The sequence below is a fragment of the Nuphar pumila genome, chromosome 4, assembly GCF_984573655.1.
Source record: "Nuphar pumila chromosome 4, dmNupPumi1.hap1.1, whole genome shotgun sequence".
In the NCBI taxonomy this organism is placed as follows: domain Eukaryota; kingdom Viridiplantae; phylum Streptophyta; class Magnoliopsida; order Nymphaeales; family Nymphaeaceae; genus Nuphar; species Nuphar pumila.
This window is the reverse complement of record NC_143252.1, coordinates 126,064,550-126,083,248: the sequence shown is the minus strand read 5'-3', so window position 1 is coordinate 126,083,248 and position 18,699 is coordinate 126,064,550.

Genomic DNA, 18,699 nt, shown 5'->3' with positions numbered 1-18,699 from the left:
TACACGATGGTGGGGTATAAAAACAAACCTACCCTTACATCAGAAAACCACAATAAAACATTCATAGTTCTATCTTCAACAAGATAGAATATGAAGCTGTGACTCTCAAAATAGGATGTTCAATTAGTTGTTATCCTTAAAACATTAACTATATAATGTTTGTGGGTTTTCACCAAACTTTAATTATCATTTGCGAACCTCCAGGGTCTGTCGTCTGTAACAAAGACTACACGATTGTTTGGGAAAAAGACAAAACTACCCCAAAAGTAGATTTCTATTTTGACGTATACATGGTGTTGTGGTCAGTAAGAACCTGTTTGAAAATGTTGATGACACGATATAATGTTAAACAACAATTACGTGGTTGTTTGATATTGTTAGAGATTGACCCGATGAAATTAGAGAAATTGGACAACTACATGTTGGTTTGGTAAGAAGACAAACATATCCCGATATGACAACACAATAACAACGCAACATGTATTGCGTGTCATCATTTTCAACAAGATAAAGCGTAAAAGTGTGAATAATAAGAGATGGTGTTCGAAAACAAGTATTATGGTGATGGCTGCTGTTAGTGATTGATCAGGCGAAACAAGAGAAATAAGGTGGATACTCGAAGGCGTGATAGAAAAACAAAGGTATCCATGTGTGAGAAAACAATAATAGGGTATTCATGATGTCATTTTCAACAAGACGGAATGTGAAATTGTGTGACAAGGCACGCTATTCTGTTGACAAAATCTGAAATTTTGTGACAAGATATAATGTTCTGTTAGTTTTAATCAATGAAGCTCTAACAACATAAACCATGTGGGTTTTGAGCATACTTTAATTTGGTAATGCGAATTGAGTGTTACTTTTTACTCCAACAAGTTCTCTTATAATAATTTGAAGAGAAAAGGGTCTGCGAAAAGATATAAATACCACGACTACAGAGTGGAGGTATAAGAAGATAAGACTACCCTTGGAATAGATATGTATGTTGATGCATACATGTTTTCGTGTTCAGCAAGATTGTGTAGAAGTGTAAATCACAAGATAAGATGTTCAATGACTGGTACTCTGGTCATGGCTACAATAAGAGCTTGGCCTTATGAAATAAAAAAAGGTGAGCTAAATGATGGCAGGGTTGAATGACAAACCTACCCTTATGTGAGAAAACGGCAAGACATTCATAATGCCGTGTTCAACAAGATGAAATATGAAACTTTGAGTGACAATGTTCAGTACGAGAAATCAGAAACCTACATGATAGGGGTTGATGTTCGAGAACAAATCTTTTGGTGATCGCTCTAGTTAGTGATTGACTAGGTGAAATAAGAAAAATATGTTGGCTACAGTGAGGCAGGATAGAAAGACAAACGTACCCCTGTGTGAGAAAACATTGATAAGGTATTCATGATGTCAATTTCACGTACACCGAAATTGTCGTCAACAAGCACAATTGTGAAAATGTTGATGACACAATATGATTTAAGCAATAAGACATCGACAAACCCAACCTTATGTTGGTAGTGTAAAAAGACGAATCTATCCTTATATGAGAAATCAACATAAATCCATTTATAATGCCATCTTCAACTAGTTGGAATATGAAAGTGTGAGTGACAAGATACGATGTTCAGTTACTTATTGTCGTTGTAACTCTAACTATACGATGTTTTTGGGTTTTCACCAAACTTTAATTATCATTAGCGAACTAAGCGGGTCTATTGTCTCCAACAAGGACTTCACGATGGTGGGGGTAAAAAATGAAAACTACCCTTGAAGTAGATATCTATGTCGAGGTATAAAAGGCATTGTGGTCAACAAGAACAAGTTTGAAAATGTAGATTGCACGATATGATGTTAACCAACACTTACGTTTGTGATGGATATTGTTAGAGATTAACCAAATGAATTGAAGGAAATTAGAAAGGTAAACGGTGGCAGCGTAAAAACATAAACCCATTCTTGTATGACAAAACAATAAAGCATTCATAATGCCATGTACCACAAGATGAAATATGAAAGTGTCATTGACAAGGTACCATGTTAAGTTATAACTTGAAACTTTAACAATATAATGCATGTGGGTATTCACCATACCTTAATTTTGATGCGATCGTTTACAGCGAGTACTCTTATTGATGATTAGTATGCGAAAAAACATACAAGAAGTGATAAACAACAAGTCTATACACCAGTGGGGTAAAAATACAAAACTACCCCCGAACTGTAAAACGATGCTGATGTTTACATGACGCCATGTTCAACAAGATAAAGCATAAACGTGTGAATGATAGGAGATGATGTCCGAGAACAAGTATTTTGTTGATGTTAGTGATTGACCGGGCGAAATGAGAGAAATAAGGTGGCTACACTAATACTTGGTAGAAAGACAAACCTAACCTTATGTGAGAAAACAATGATAGGGTATTCATGATATCATCTTCCACAAGACAAAATGTGAAATTGTCTATTAAAAGACATGATGTTCTATTGGCGGAATTTGAAATTGTGTATGAGAAGACACAATGTTCTATTAATTATAATATGTGAAACTCAAATTACCTAACGCATGTGGGTTTTTAACATACTTTAATTTGGTGGTGCCAATTGCGTGGGACTTTCGACTCGAACAAGTACTTTTATAATAAGTTGCATGAGAGAAGGGTTTGCAAAAAGATATAAATACCATGAGTACAGAGTGGTGGGATAAGAAGACAAAACTACCATTGAAATTAGATATGTATGTTGCTATATTCATTGGAGTCGTGTTCAACATGATCATGTCTAAGTGTGAATCACAAGGTATGATGTTGAATGACTAGTACTCTCGTGATAACTTCAGTAAGAGGTTGATCATATGAAATAAGAAAAATAGGAGAGCTACACGATGGCAAGGTAAATTGACTAACCGATCGTTCTGTTTGAAAAAACACTTTCATAATGCCATCTTTGAACCAACAAGATGAAATATGAAAGTGTGAGTGACAAGATACGATAAGTTATTTATTATCTTTTAAACTCTAACTATATAATATGTTTGTGGATTTTCACCAAGCTTTAATTTTCATTAACGAATTTAGTCTGTCTCTCATCTCTAACGAGCACTACATGATGGTAGGGGTAAAATGACAAAACTACCCCTGGAAGAGATATCTATGTCGATATATGCATGTTGTTGTGGTCAACAAGAACAAGTGTGAAAATGTGGATGATATTCTATATTGTTGAGCAAGAAGTACATTGTCTGTGGATTTTGTTAGAGATTAAATAAATGAAATGAGAGAAATGTGAGTGCTACATGACTTTCGAGTTAAATGACAATCCTATCCCTGTATGAAAAAAGAATAACGTGCATTAATAATGCAGTTTACGATAAGATGAAATGCAAATGTCTTTAATAATTATGTGACCCATGTGGGTTTTGAACATACTTTAATCTGTTAGTGCGAATTGAGTGAGACTTTCGACTACAACAAGTACTTTTATAATAACTTTTATGAGTAAACGGTCCGCAGAAAGATATAAATACCACGACTATAAAGTGGAGGGCTAGGAAGACAAAACTATCCTTGAAATAGATATATATGTTGATGTATACTTGGTGTCGTGTTCAACAAGGTCATGTGAAAATCTGAATCACAAGGTATGATGTTCAACAACTAGTAATCTCATGAGGACTACAATAAGATGATGACCATATGAAATAAGAAAAATAAGAGATCTACACGATGGTGGGGTATAAAAACAAACCTACCCTTACATGAGAAAACTACAAAAAAACATTCATAATTCTATCTTCAACAAGATGAAATATGAAGCTGTGACTCTCAAAATAGGATGTTCAATTAGTTATTATCCTTGAAACATTAACTATATAATATTTTTAGGTTTTCACCAAACTTTAATTATCATTAGCGAACCTCCTGGGTCTGTCGTCTCTAACAAGGACTACACGATGGTTTGGGCAAAAAGACAAAACTATCCCAAAAGTAGATTTCTATTTTGACGTATACATGGTGTTGTGGTCAGTAAGAACCAGTTTGAAAATGTGGATGACACAATATAATGTTAAACAACAATTACGTGGTTGTTGGATATTGTTATAGATTGACCCAATGAAATTAGAGAAATTGGAAAGCTACATGTTAGTTGGGTAAGAAGACGAACCTATCCCGGTATGACAACGCAATAACAAGGCTACAAGTATTGGGTGACGTCATGTTCAACAAGATAAAGCGTAAAAGTGTGAATGATAGGAGATGATGTTCGAAAACAAGTATTTTGGTGATGGCTGCTGTTAGTGATTAACTTGGCGAAACGAGAGAAATAAGGTGGCTATAGGCTAGAAAGACAAAACAATAATAGTGTATTCATGGGGTCATCTTCAACAAGACGGAATGTGAAATTGTGTGTGACAAGACACAATGTTCTATGGATGAAATCTGAAATTGTGTGACAAGACACAATGTTCTGTTAGTTATAATCAGTGAAACTCAAACTACATAACACGTGGGCTATAAAGATACTTTATTTTGGTACTGCCAATTGTGTGGGACTTTGGACTCGAACAAGCACTTTTATAATAAGTTGCATGAGAGGAGGGTTTGCCGAAAGGTATAAATACCACGATTAGAGAGTGGTGGGATAGGAAGACAAAACTGCCCCTGAAATTATGTGTTACAAGACATGATGTTCTGTTGACGAAATATGAAATTGTGACAAGGCACAATGTTCTGTTAGTTATAATCAATGAAACTAACAATATAAACCATTGTGGGTTTTGAGCATATTTTAATCTGGTAATGCAAATTGAGTGTGACTTTCGACTCCAACAAGTACTTTTATAATAAGTTGCATGAGAAAAGGGTCTGCGAAAATGTATAAATACCACGACTACATGGTTGAGGTATAGGAAGACAAAACAACCCCAAAAATAAATATATATGTTGATGCATACATGGTGTCATGTTCAACAAGATCGTGTGGAAGTGTGAATCACAAGATACGTTGTTCAACGGCCATTACTTTGGTGATGGCTACAATAAGAGGTTGATCATATGAAATAAAAAAAAATAGGAAAGTTACACGATGGCGGGGTAGAAAGACAAACCTACCCTTATGTGATAAAACAACAAGCCATTCATAATGCCATCTTCAATAAGATTTTGACAAAACCTTACACAATATGAAATGCAAATGTCATTGACAATTATGTGACCATATAAAATAAGAAAAATAGGAGAGCTATACGATGGTGGTGTAAAATGACAAACCTACCCTTACGTAAGAAAACAACAAGCCACTCGTAATGTCATCTTCAACAATATGAAATATAAAAGTGTGAATGACAGGTTTTGAGGTCAAGTTACTTGTTATCCTTGAAACTCTATCTATATGTTGTTTGTGAGTTTTCACATCATTACCAAACTTAGTGGGTCTCTCGTCTCCAATAAAGTTTACAATACCACGACTACCGAGTTTTGGGGTAGGAAGACAAAACTACCCATGAAATAAATATGTATGTTGATGCATAGATGGTGTTGTGTTGAACAAGATGGTGTGGAAGTGCGAATCAGAAGATAAGATGTTCAATAGGTAGTACTCTCGTGATGGCTACAATAAAAATTTGTCCATATGAAATAAGTAAAATAGGAGAGCAACACGATGGCGAGGTAGAAAGACGAACCTACCCTTACGTGAGAAAACAACAAGACATCCATAATACCTTCTTCAACAAGATGAAATTTGAAACTGTGTGACAAGATACGATGATCAATTACTTTTTATCCTAGTGACTTTAACTAAACGATATTTTTGGGTTTTCACCAAATTTTAATTATCATTAGCGAACTAGGCGTTTCTATCGTCTTCAACAAGGACTTCACGATAGTGAGTTTAAAAAGACAAAACTATCCCTCAAGTAGATATCTATTTCGATGTATACAAGGCATTGTTGTCAACAAGAACAAGTTTGAAAATGTGGATTACACGATATGATGTTATGCAACGCGTACGTTGGTGATGAATATTGTTAGAGATTGATCACATGAAATAAGAGAAATTGAAAAAGTACATGATGGCAGGGTAAAAAGACAAACCTATCCTTGTATGACAAAACATTAAGGTAGGCATTCATAATCTTATGTACAACAAGATGAAATTTGGAAGTGTCGTTGACAAGGTACGATGTTCAATTACCTATAACTTGAAACTTTAGCAATATAACGCATGTGGGTATTCACGATACTTTAATTTTGATGCTATGATTTCCAACGAGTACTTTTATTGATGGCTAGTATGCAAAAAGTGATAAATAGCAAGTCTACACACCGGTGGGGTAAAAATACAAAACTGCCTCGAGCTGAAAAATGATGCTCATGTTTATATGACGCCATGTTCAACAAGATAAAGCGTAAAAGTATGAATGGTAGGAGATGATGTTCAAGAAAAAGTATTATGGTGATGGCTGCTGTTAGTGATTAATTGGGCGAAATGAGAGAAATAAGGTGGCAACACGAATGCGATGTAGAAAGACAAACATACTCTTATATGAGAAAACAATGATAGTGTATTGATGATATCATGTTCAATAAGACAAAGTGTGAAATTGTGTGTGACAAGACACGATGTTCTATTGACGGAATATGAAATTGTATGTGACACGAAACAATGTTCTGTTAGTTATAATCAATGAAACTCTTACAACATAAACTATGTGGGTTTTGAACTTACTTTAATCTGGTAGTGTGAATTGAGTGAGACTTTTGACTACAACAAGTACTTTTATAATAAGTTTTATGAGTAAACGGTCCGTAGAAAGATATAAATACCATGACTATAAAGTGGAGGGGTAGGAAGACAAAACTACGCTTGAAATGGATATATATGTTGATGTATACATGGTGTCGTGTTCAACAAGATCATGTGAAAATCTAAATCACAAGGTATGATGTTTAACAACTAGTACTCTCATGAGGACTACAATAAGATGCTGGCCATATGAAATAAGAAAAATAAGAGATCTACACGATGGTGGGGTATAAAAACAAACCTACCCTTACATGAGAAAAGAACAAAAAAACATTCATAATTATATCTTCAAGAAGATGGAAAATAAAGATGTGAGTCTCAAGATAGGATGCTCAATTAGTTATTATCCTTAATGTTTGTGGGTTTTCACCAAACTTTAATTATCATTAGCGAACCTCCAGGGTCTCTCGTCTCTAATAAAGACTACATGATGGTTTGGGCAAAAAGACAAAACTACCCTAAAAGTAGATTTCTATTTTGATGTATACATGGTGTTGTGGTCAGTAAGAACCAGTTTGAAAATGTGAATGACACGATATAATGTTAAACAACAATTACGTGGTTGTTGGATATTGTTATAGATTGACCCGATGAAATTAGAGAAATTTGAAAGCTACATGTTAGCAGGGTAAGAAGACAAAGCTATCCCGGTATGACAACACAATAACAAGGCAACAATTTTTGGTTGACGTCATGTTCAACAAGATAAAGCGTAAAAGTGTGAATGATAGGATATGATGTTCAAAAACAAGTATTTTGGTGATGGCTGCTGTTAGTGATTAACGGGGCGAAGCGAGAGAAATAAGGTAGCTACATGAAGGTAGGCTAGAAAGACAAACGTACCCCTACATGGAAAAACAATAATAGGGCATTCATGATGTCATCTTCAACAAGACAGAATGTGAAATTGTGTGTGACAACTGACAAGACATGGTGTTCTATGGATGAAATCTGAAATTGTGTGACAAGACACAATGTTCTGTTAGTTATAATCAATGAAACTCTAACAACATAAACCATGTGGGTTTTGAGGATACATTAATTTGGTAATGTGAATTGTGTGTGACATTCGATTCTTACAAGTACTTTTATAATAAGTTGCACAAGAAAAGGGTCTGCGAAAATATATAAATACCACGATTACAGAGTGGAGGTATAGGAAGACAAAACTACCCCTGAAATAAATTTGTATGTTGATGCATACTTGGTGTCGTGTTCAACAAGATCGTGTGGAAGTGTGAATCACAAGATAAGATGTTCATTGGAAGTGTGTATCTCAAGAAAATATGTTCAACGGCTAGTACTCTGGTGATGGCTACAACAAGAGCTTGACCATATCAAATAAAAAAAGTAGGAGAGCTACTCAATGGCAGGGTAGAATAACAAACCTACCCTTATGTGAGAAAGCAATAAGACATTCATAATGCCATCTTCAACAGGATGAAATATGAAACTGTGAGTGACAATATTCAGTAAGAGAAATTGGAAACCTACATGATAGGGGATGATGTTCGAGAACAAATCTTTTGGTAATCGTTGTAGTTAGTGATTGACTAGGCGAAATAAGAGAAATAAGTTGGCTACACGAAGGCGGGATAGAAATACAAACGTACCCCTTTGTGAGAAAACTGTGATAGGGTATTTATGATGTCATCTTCACCACAACCAAAATTGTCGGCAACAAGAACAATTGTGAAAATGTTGATGACACAATATGATTTTAAGCAACAAGGCTTTGACAAACCTAACCTTATGGTGGTAGTGTGATAAGACGAACCTATTCTTATATTAGAAATCAACATAAAGCTATTCATAGCGCCATCTTCAACCAGATGGAATATGAAAGTGTGAGTGACAAGATACGATGTTCAATTACTTATTGTCGTTCTAACTCTAACTATACGATGTTTGTGGGTTTTCACCAACATTAATTATCATTAGCGAACTAAGCAGGTCTATTGTCTTGAACAAGGACTTCACGATGGTGGGGGAAAAAACCGAAAATTTCCCTTGAAGTAGATATCTATGTCGGGGTGTACAAGGCGTTGTGGTCAACAAGAAAAAGTTTTAAAATATGGATGGCACGATATGATGTTGACCAACACATACGTTGGTGATGGATATTGTTAGAGTTTGACCAAATCAATTGAGCGAAATTAGAATGGTACATGGTGCCAGGATAAAAACACAAACCTGTCCCTGTTTGACAAGATACGATGTTCATTTAGTTATTGTCCTTAATTCTTTAACTATATAATGTTTGTGGGTTTTCACTAAACTTTAATTATCATTAGCGAACTAGGCGTTTCTATAGTCTCCAACAAGGACTTCACGATAGTGAGTGTAAAAAGACCAATCTATCCTTCAAGTACATGTTGGTGATGAATATTGTTAGAGCTTGATCACATGAAATCAGAGAAATTGGAAAAGTACATGATGGCAGGGTAAAAAGACAAACCTATCCGTGTTTGACAAAACATTAAGGAAGGCATTCATAATCCCATGTACAACAAGGTGAAATGTGGAAGTGTCATTGACAAGGTACGATGTTCAGTTACCTATAACTTGACACTTTAACAATATAATGCATGTGGGTATTCACGATACTTTAATTTTGATGCGATCATTTCCAACGAGTACTTTTATTGATGCCTAGTATGCAAAAAGTGATAAATAGCAAGTCTATAAACTGGTGGGGTAAAAATACAATACACCCAAATTCAAAAAGGATGTTGATGTTTATATGATGCCATGTTCAACAAAATAAAGCATAAAAGTGTAAATGATTGGAGATGAAGTTCGAGAACAAGTATTTTGGTGATGGCTGCTGTTAGCGATTGACCAGGCGAAATGAGAGAAATAAGGTGGCTACACGAATGCGGTGTAGAAAGACAAATGTACCCTTATATGAGAAAACAATGATGGGGTATTGATGATATGATCCTCAACAAGACAAAATATGAAATTGTGTGCGACAAGACACGATGTTCTATTGACGAATGTGAAATTGTGTGACACAAAACAATGTTCTGTTAGTTATAATAAAAAAAAACTCTAACGACATAACCCATGTGCGTTTTGAACATACTTTAATCTCCTAGTGCGAATTGAGTGAGACTATCGACTACAACAAGCACTTTTATAATAAGTTTTATGAGTAGACGGTCCGCAGAAAGATATAAATACCACGACTATAAAGTGGAGGGGTCGGAAGACAAAACTACCCTTGAAATAGATATATATGTTGATGTATACATGGTGTCATGTTCAACAAGATCATGTGAAAATCTGAATCACAAGGTATGATGTTCAACAACTAGTACTCTCATGAGGACTACAATGAAATGATGACCATATGAAATAAGAGAAATAAGAGATCTACACGATGGTGGGGTATAAAAACAAACCTACCCTTACATGAGAAAACAACAATAAAACATTCATAATTCTATCTTCAACAAGATAGAATATGAAGCTGTGACTCTCAAAATAGGATGTTCAATTAGTTGTTATCCTTAAAACATTAACTATATAATGTTTGTGGGTTTTCCCCAAACTTTAATTATCATTTGCGAACCTCCAGGGTCTGTCGTCTCTAACAAAGACTACACGATTTTTTGGGAAAAAGACAAAACTACCCCAAAAGTAGATTTCTATTTTGACGTATACATGGTGTTGTGGTCAGTAAGAACCTGTTTGAAAATGTTGATGACACGATATAATGTTAAACAACAATTACGTGGTTGTTTGATATTGTTAGAGATTGACCCGATGAAATTAGAGAAATTGGACAACTACATGTTGGTTTGGTAAGAAGACAAACATATCCCGATATGACAACACAATAACAACGCAACATGTATTGCGTGTCATCATTTTCAACAAGATAAAGCGTAAAAGTGTGAATAATAAGAGATGGTGTTCGAAAACAAGTATTATGGTGATGGCTGCTGTTAGTGATTGATCAGGCGAAACGAGAGAAATAAGGTGGATACTCGAAGGCGTGATAGAAAAACAAAGGTATCCATGTGTGAGAAAACAATAATAGGGTATTCATGATGTCATTTTCAACAAGACGGAATGTGAAATTGTGTGACAAGGCACGATATTCTGTTGACAAAATCTGAAATTTTGTGACAAGATATAATGTTCTGTTAGTTTTAATCAATGAAGCTCTAACAACATAAACCATGTGGGTTTTGAGCATACTTTAATTTGGTAATGCGAATTGAGTGTTACTTTTTACTCCAACAAGTTCTCTTATAATAATTTGAAGAGAAAAGGGTCTGCGAAAAGATATAAATACCACGACTACAGAGTGGAGGTATAAGAAGATAAGACTACCCTTGGAATAGATATGTATGTTGATGCATACATGTTTTCGTGTTCAGCAAGATTGTGTAGAAGTGTGAATCACAAGATAAGATGTTCAATGACTGGTACTCTGGTCATGGCTACAATAAGAGCTTGGCCTTATGAAATAAAAAAAGGTGAGCTAAATGATGGTAGGGTTGAATGACAAACCTACCCTTATGTGAGAAAACGGCAAGACATTCATAATGCCGTGTTCAACAAGATGAAATATGAAACTTTGAGTGACAATGTTCAGTACGAGATATCGGAAACCTACATGATAGGGGTTGATGTTCGAGAACAAATCTTTTGGTGATCGCTCTAGTTAGTGATTGACTAGGTGAAATAAGAAAAATATGTTGGCTACAGTGAGGCAGGATAGAAAGACAAACGTACCCCTGTGTGAGAAAACATTGATAAGGTATTCATGATGTCAATTTCACGTACACCGAAATTGTCGTCAACAAGCACAATTGTGAAAATGTTGATGACACAATATGATTTAAGCAACAAGACATCGACAAACCCAACCTTATGTTGGTAGTGTAAAAAGACTAATCTATCCTTATATGAGAAATCAACATAAATCCATTTATAATGCCATCTTCAACTAGCTGGAATATGAAAGTGTGAGTGACAAGATACGATGTTCAGTTACTTATTGTCGTTGTAACTCTAACTATACGATGTTTTTGGGTTTTCACCAAACTTTAATTATCATTAGCGAACTAAGCGGGTCTATTGTCTCCAACAAGGACTTCACGATGGTGGGGGTAAAAAATGAAAACTACCCTTGAAGTAGATATCTATGTCGAGGTATAAAAGGCATTGTGGTCAACAAGAACAAGTTTGAAAATGTAGATTGCACGATATGATGTTAACCAACACTTACGTTTGTGATGGATATTGTTAGAGATTAACCAAATGAATCGAAGGAAATTAGAAAGGTAAACGGTGGCAGGGTGAAAACATAAACCCATTCTTGTATGACAAAACAATAAAGCATTCATAATGCCATGTACCACAAGATGAAATATGAAAGTGTCATTGACAAGGTACCATGTTAAGTTATAACTTGAAACTTTAACAATATAATGCATGTGGGTATTCACCATACCTTAATTTTGATGCGATCGTTTACAACGAGTACTCTTATTGATGATTAGTATGCGAAAAAACATACAAGAAGTGATAAACAACAAGTCTATACACCAGTGGGGTAAAAATACAAAACTACCCCCGAACTGTAAAACGATGCTGATGTTTACATGACGCCATGTTCAACAAGATAAAGCATAAACGTGTGAATGATAGGAGATGATGTCCGAGAACAAGTATTTTGTTGATGTTAGTGATTGACCGGGCGAAATAAGAGAAATACGGTGGCTACACTAATACTTGGTAGAAAGACAAACCTAACCTTATGTGAGAAAACAATGATAGGGTATTCATGGTATCATCTTCCACAAGACAAAATGTGAAATTGTCTATTAAAAGACATGATGTTCTATTGGCGGAATTTGAAATTGTGTATGAGAAGACACAATGTTCTATTAATTATAATATGTGAAACTCAAATTACCTAACGCATGTGGGTTTTTAACATACTTTAATTTGGTGGTGCCAATTGCGTGGGACTTTCGACTCGAACAAGTACTTTTATAATAAGTTGCATGAGAGAAGGGTTTGCAAAAAGATATAAATACCATGAGTACAGAGTGGTGGGATAAGAAGACAAAACTACCATTGAAATTAGATATGTATGTTGCTATATTCATTGGAGTCGTGTTCAACATGATCATGCCTAAGTGTGAATCACAAGGTATGATGTTGAATGACTAGTACTCTCGTGATAACTTCAGTAAGAGGTTGATCATATGAAATAAGAAAAATAGGAGAGCTACACGATGGCAAGGTAAATTGACTAACCGATCGTTCTGTTTGAAAAAACACTTTCATAATGCCATCTTTGAACCAACAAGATGAAATATGAAAGTGTGAGTGACAAGATACGATAAGTTATTTATTATCTTTTAAACTCTAACTATATAATATGTTTGTGGATTTTCACCAAGCTTTAATTTTCATTAACGAATTTAGTCTGTCTCTCATCTCTAACGAGCACTACATGATGGTAGGGGTAAAATGACAAAACTACCCCTGGAAGAGATATCTATGTCGATATATGCATGTTGTTGTGGTCAACAAGAACAAGTGTGAAAATGTGGATGATATTCTATATTGTTGAGCAAGAAGTACATTGTCTGTGGATTTTGTTAGAGATTAAATAAATAAAATGAGAGAAATGTGAGTGCTACATGACTTTCGAGTTAAATGACAATCCTATCCCTGTATGAAAAAAGAATAACGTGCATTAATAATGCAGTTTACGATAAGATGAAATGCAAATGTCTTTAATAATTATGTGACCCATGTGGGTTTTGAACATACTTTAATCTGTTAGTGCGAATTGAGTGAGACTTTCGACTACAACAAGTACTTTTATAATAACTTTTATGAGTAAACGGTCCGCAGAAAGATATAAATACCACGACTATAAAGTGGAGGGCTAGGAAGACAAAACTATCCTTGAAATAGATATATATGTTGATGTATACTTGGTGTCGTGTTCAACAAGATCATGTGAAAATCTGAATCACAAGGTATGATGTTCAACAACTAGTAATCTCATGAGGACTACAATAAGATGATGACCATATGAAATAAGAAAAATAAGAGATCTACACGATGGTGGGGTATAAAAACAAACCTACCCTTACATGAGAAAACTACAAAAAAACATTCATAATTCTATCTTCAACAAGATGAAATATGAAGCTGTGACTCTCAAAATAGGATGTTCAATTAGTTATTATCCTTGAAACATTAACTATATAATATTTTTAGGTTTTCACCAAACTTTAATTATCATTAGCGAACCTCCTGGGTCTGTCGTCTCTAACAAGGACTACACGATGGTTTGGGCAAAAAGACAAAACTATCCCAAAAGTAGATTTCTATTTTGACGCATACATGGTGTTGTGGTCAGTAAGAACCAGTTTGAAAATGTGGATGACACGATATAATGTTAAACAACAATTACGTGGTTGTTGGATATTGTTATAGATTGACCCAATGAAATTAGAGAAATTGGAAAGCTACATGTTAGTTGGGTAAGAAGACGAACCTATCCCGGTATGACAACGCAATAACAAGGCTACAAGTATTGGGTGACGTCATGTTCAACAAGATAAAGCGTAAAAGTGTGAATGATAGGAGATGATGTTCGAAAACAAGTATTTTGGTGATGGCTGCTGTTAGTGATTAACTTGGCGAAACGAGAGAAATAAGGTGGCTATAGGCTAGAAAGACAAAACAATAATAGTGTATTCATGGGGTCATCTTCAACAAGACGGAATGTGAAATTGTGTGTGACAAGACACAATGTTCTATGGATGAAATCTGAAATTGTGTGACAAGACACAATGTTCTGTTAGTTATAATCAGTGAAACTCAAACTACATAACACGTGGGCTATAAAGATACTTATTTTGGTACTGCCAATTGTGTGGGACTTTGGACTCGAACAAGCACTTTTATAATAAGTTGCATGAGAGGAGGGTTTGCCGAAAGGTATAAATACCACGATTAGAGAGTGGTGGGATAGGAAGACAAAACTGCCCCTGAAATTATGTGTTACAAGACATGATGTTCTGTTGACGAAATATGAAATTGTGACAAGGCACAATGTTTTGTTAGTTATAATCAATGAAACTAACAATATAAACCATTGTGGGTTTTGAGCATATTTTAATCTGGTAATGCAAATTGAGTGTGACTTTCGACTCCAACAAGTACTTTTATAATAAGTTGCATGAGAAAAGGGTCTGCGAAAATGTATAAATACCACGACTACATGGTTGAGGTATAGGAAGACAAAACAACCCCAAAAATAAATATATATGTTGATGCATACATGGTGTCATGTTCAACAAGATCGTGTGGAAGTGTGAATCACAAGATACGTTGTTCAACGGCCATTACTTTGGTGATGGCTACAATAAGAGGTTGATCATATGAAATAAAAAAAAATAGGAAAGTTACACGATGGCGGGGTAGAAAGACAAACCTACCCTTATGTGATAAAACAACAAGCCATTCATAATGCCATCTTCAATAAGATTTTGACAAAACCTTACACAATATGAAATGCAAATGTCATTGACAATTATGTGACCATATAAAATAAGAAAAATAGGAGAGCTATACGATGGTGGTGTAAAATGACAAACCTACCCTTACGTAAGAAAACAACAAGCCACTCGTAATGTCATCTTCAACAATATGAAATATAAAAGTGTGAATGACAGGTTTTGAGGTCAAGTTACTTGTTATCCTTGAAACTCTATCTATATGTTGTTTGTGAGTTTTCACATCATTACCAAACTTAGTGGGTCTCTCGTCTCCAATAAAGTTTACAATACCACGACTACCGAGTTTTGGGGTAGGAAGACAAAACTACCCATGAAATAAATATGTATGTTGATGCATAGATGGTGTTGTGTTGAACAAGATGGTGTGGAAGTGCGAATCAGAAGATAAGATGTTCAATAGGTAGTACTCTCGTGATGGCTACAATAAAAATTTGTCCATATGAAATAAGTAAAATAGGAGAGCAACACGATGGCGAGGTAGAAAGACGAACCTACCCTTACGTGAGAAAACAACAAGACATCCATAATACCTTCTTCAACAAGATGAAATTTGAAACTGTGTGACAAGATACGATGATCAATTACTTTTTATCCTAGTGACTTTAACTAAACGATATTTTTGGGTTTTCACCAAATTTTAATTATCATTAGCGAACTAGGCGTTTCTATCGTCTTCAACAAGGACTTCACGATAGTGAGTTTAAAAAGACAAAACTATCCCTCAAGTAGATATCTATTTCGATGTATACAAGGCATTGTTGTCAACAAGAACAAGTTTGAAAATGTGGATTACACGATATGATGTTATGCAACGCGTACGTTGGTGATGAATATTGTTAGAGATTGATCACATGAAATAAGAGAAATTGAAAAAGTACATGATGGCAGGGTAAAAAGACAAACCTATCCTTGTATGACAAAACATTAAGGTAGGCATTCATAATCTTATGTACAACAAGATGAAATTTGGAAGTGTCGTTGACAAGGTACGATGTTCAATTACCTATAACTTGAAACTTTAGCAATATAACGCATGTGGGTATTCACGATACTTTAATTTTGATGCTATGATTTCCAACGAGTACTTTTATTGATGGCTAGTATGCAAAAAGTGATAAATAGCAAGTCTACACACCGGTGGGGTAAAAATACAAAACTGCCTCGAGCTGAAAAATGATGCTCATGTTTATATGACGCCATGTTCAACAAGATAAAGCGTAAAAGTATGAATGGTAGGAGATGATGTTCAAGAAAAAGTATTATGGTGATGGCTGCTGTTAGTGATTAATTGGGCGAAATGAGAGAAATAAGGTGGCAACACGAATGCGATGTAGAAAGACAAACATACTCTTATATGAGAAAACAATGATAGTGTATTGATGATATCATGTTCAATAAGACAAAGTGTGAAATTGTGTGTGACAAGACACGATGTTCTATTGACGGAATATGAAATTGTATGTGACACGAAACAATGTTCTGTTAGTTATAATCAATGAAACTCTTACAACATAAACTATGTGGGTTTTGAACTTACTTTAATCTGGTAGTGTGAATTGAGTGAGACTTTTGACTACAACAAGTACTTTTATAATAAGTTTTATGAGTAAACGGTCCGTAGAAAGATATAAATACCATGACTATAAAGTGGAGGGGTAGGAAGACAAAACTACGCTTGAAATGGATATATATGTTGATGTATACATGGTGTCGTGTTCAACAAGATCATGTGAAAATCTAAATCACAAGGTATGATGTTTAACAACTAGTACTCTCATGAGGACTACAATAAGATGCTGGCCATATGAAATAAGAAAAATAAGAGATCTACACGATGGTGGGGTATAAAAACAAACCTACCCTTACATGAGAAAAGAACAAAAAAACATTCATAATTATATCTTCAAGAAGATGGAAAATAAAGATGTGAGTCTCAAGATAGGATGCTCAATTAGTTATTATCCTTAATGTTTGTGGGTTTTCACCAAACTTTAATTATCATTAGCGAACCTCCAGGGTCTCTCGTCTCTAATAAAGACTACATGATGGTTTGGGCAAAAAGACAAAACTACCCTAAAAGTAGATTTCTATTTTGATGTATACATGGTGTTGTGGTCAGTAAGAACCAGTTTGAAAATGTGAATGACACGATATAATGTTAAACAACAATTACGTGGTTGTTGGATATTGTTATAGATTGACCCGATGAAATTAGAGAAATTTGAAAGCTACATGTTAGCAGGGTAAGAAGACAAAGCTATCCCGGTATGACAACACAATAACAAGGCAACAATTTTTGGTTGACGTCATGTTCAACAAGATAAAGCGTAAAAGTGTGAATGATAGGATATGATGTTCAAAAACAAGTATTTTGGTGATGGCTGCTGTTAGTGATTAACGGGGCGAAGCGAGAGAAATAAGGTAGCTACATGAAGGTAGGCTAGAAAGACAAACGTACCCCTACATGGAAAAACAATAATAGGGCATTCATGATGTCATCTTCAACAAGACAGAATGTGAAATTGTGTGTGACAACTGACAAGACATGGTGTTCTATGGATGAAATCTGAAATTGTGTGACAAGACACAATGTTCTGTTAGTTATAATCAATGAAACTCTAACAACATAAACCATGTGGGTTTTGAGGATACATTAATTTGGTAATGTGAATTGTGTGTGACATTCGATTCTTACAAGTACTTTTATAATAAGTTGCACAAGAAAAGGGTCTGCGAAAATATATAAATACCACGATTACAGAGTGGAGGTATAGGAAGACAAAACTACCCCTGAAATAAATTTGTATGTTGATGCATACTTGGTGTCGTGTTCAACAAGATCGTGTGGAAGTGTGAATCACAAGATAAGATGTTCATTGGAAGTGTGTATCTCAAGAAAATATGTTCAACGGCTAGTACTCTGGTGATGGCTACAACAAGAGCTTGACCATATCAAATAAAAAAAGTAGGAGAGCTACTCAATGGCAGGGTAGAATAACAAACCTACCCTTATGTGAGAAAGCAATAAGACATTCATAATGCCATCTTCAACAGGATGAAATATGAAACTGTGAGTGACAATATTCAGTAAGAGAAATTGGAAACCTACATGATAGGGGATGATGTTCGAGAACAAATCTTTTGGTAATCGTTGTAGTTAGTGATTGACTAGGCGAAATAAGAGAAATAAGTTGGCTACACGAAGGCGGGATAGAAATACAAACGTACCCCTTTGTGAGAAAACTGTGATAGGGTATTTATGATGTCATCTTCACCACAACCAAAATTGTCGGCAACAAGAACAATTGTGAAAATGTTGATGACACAA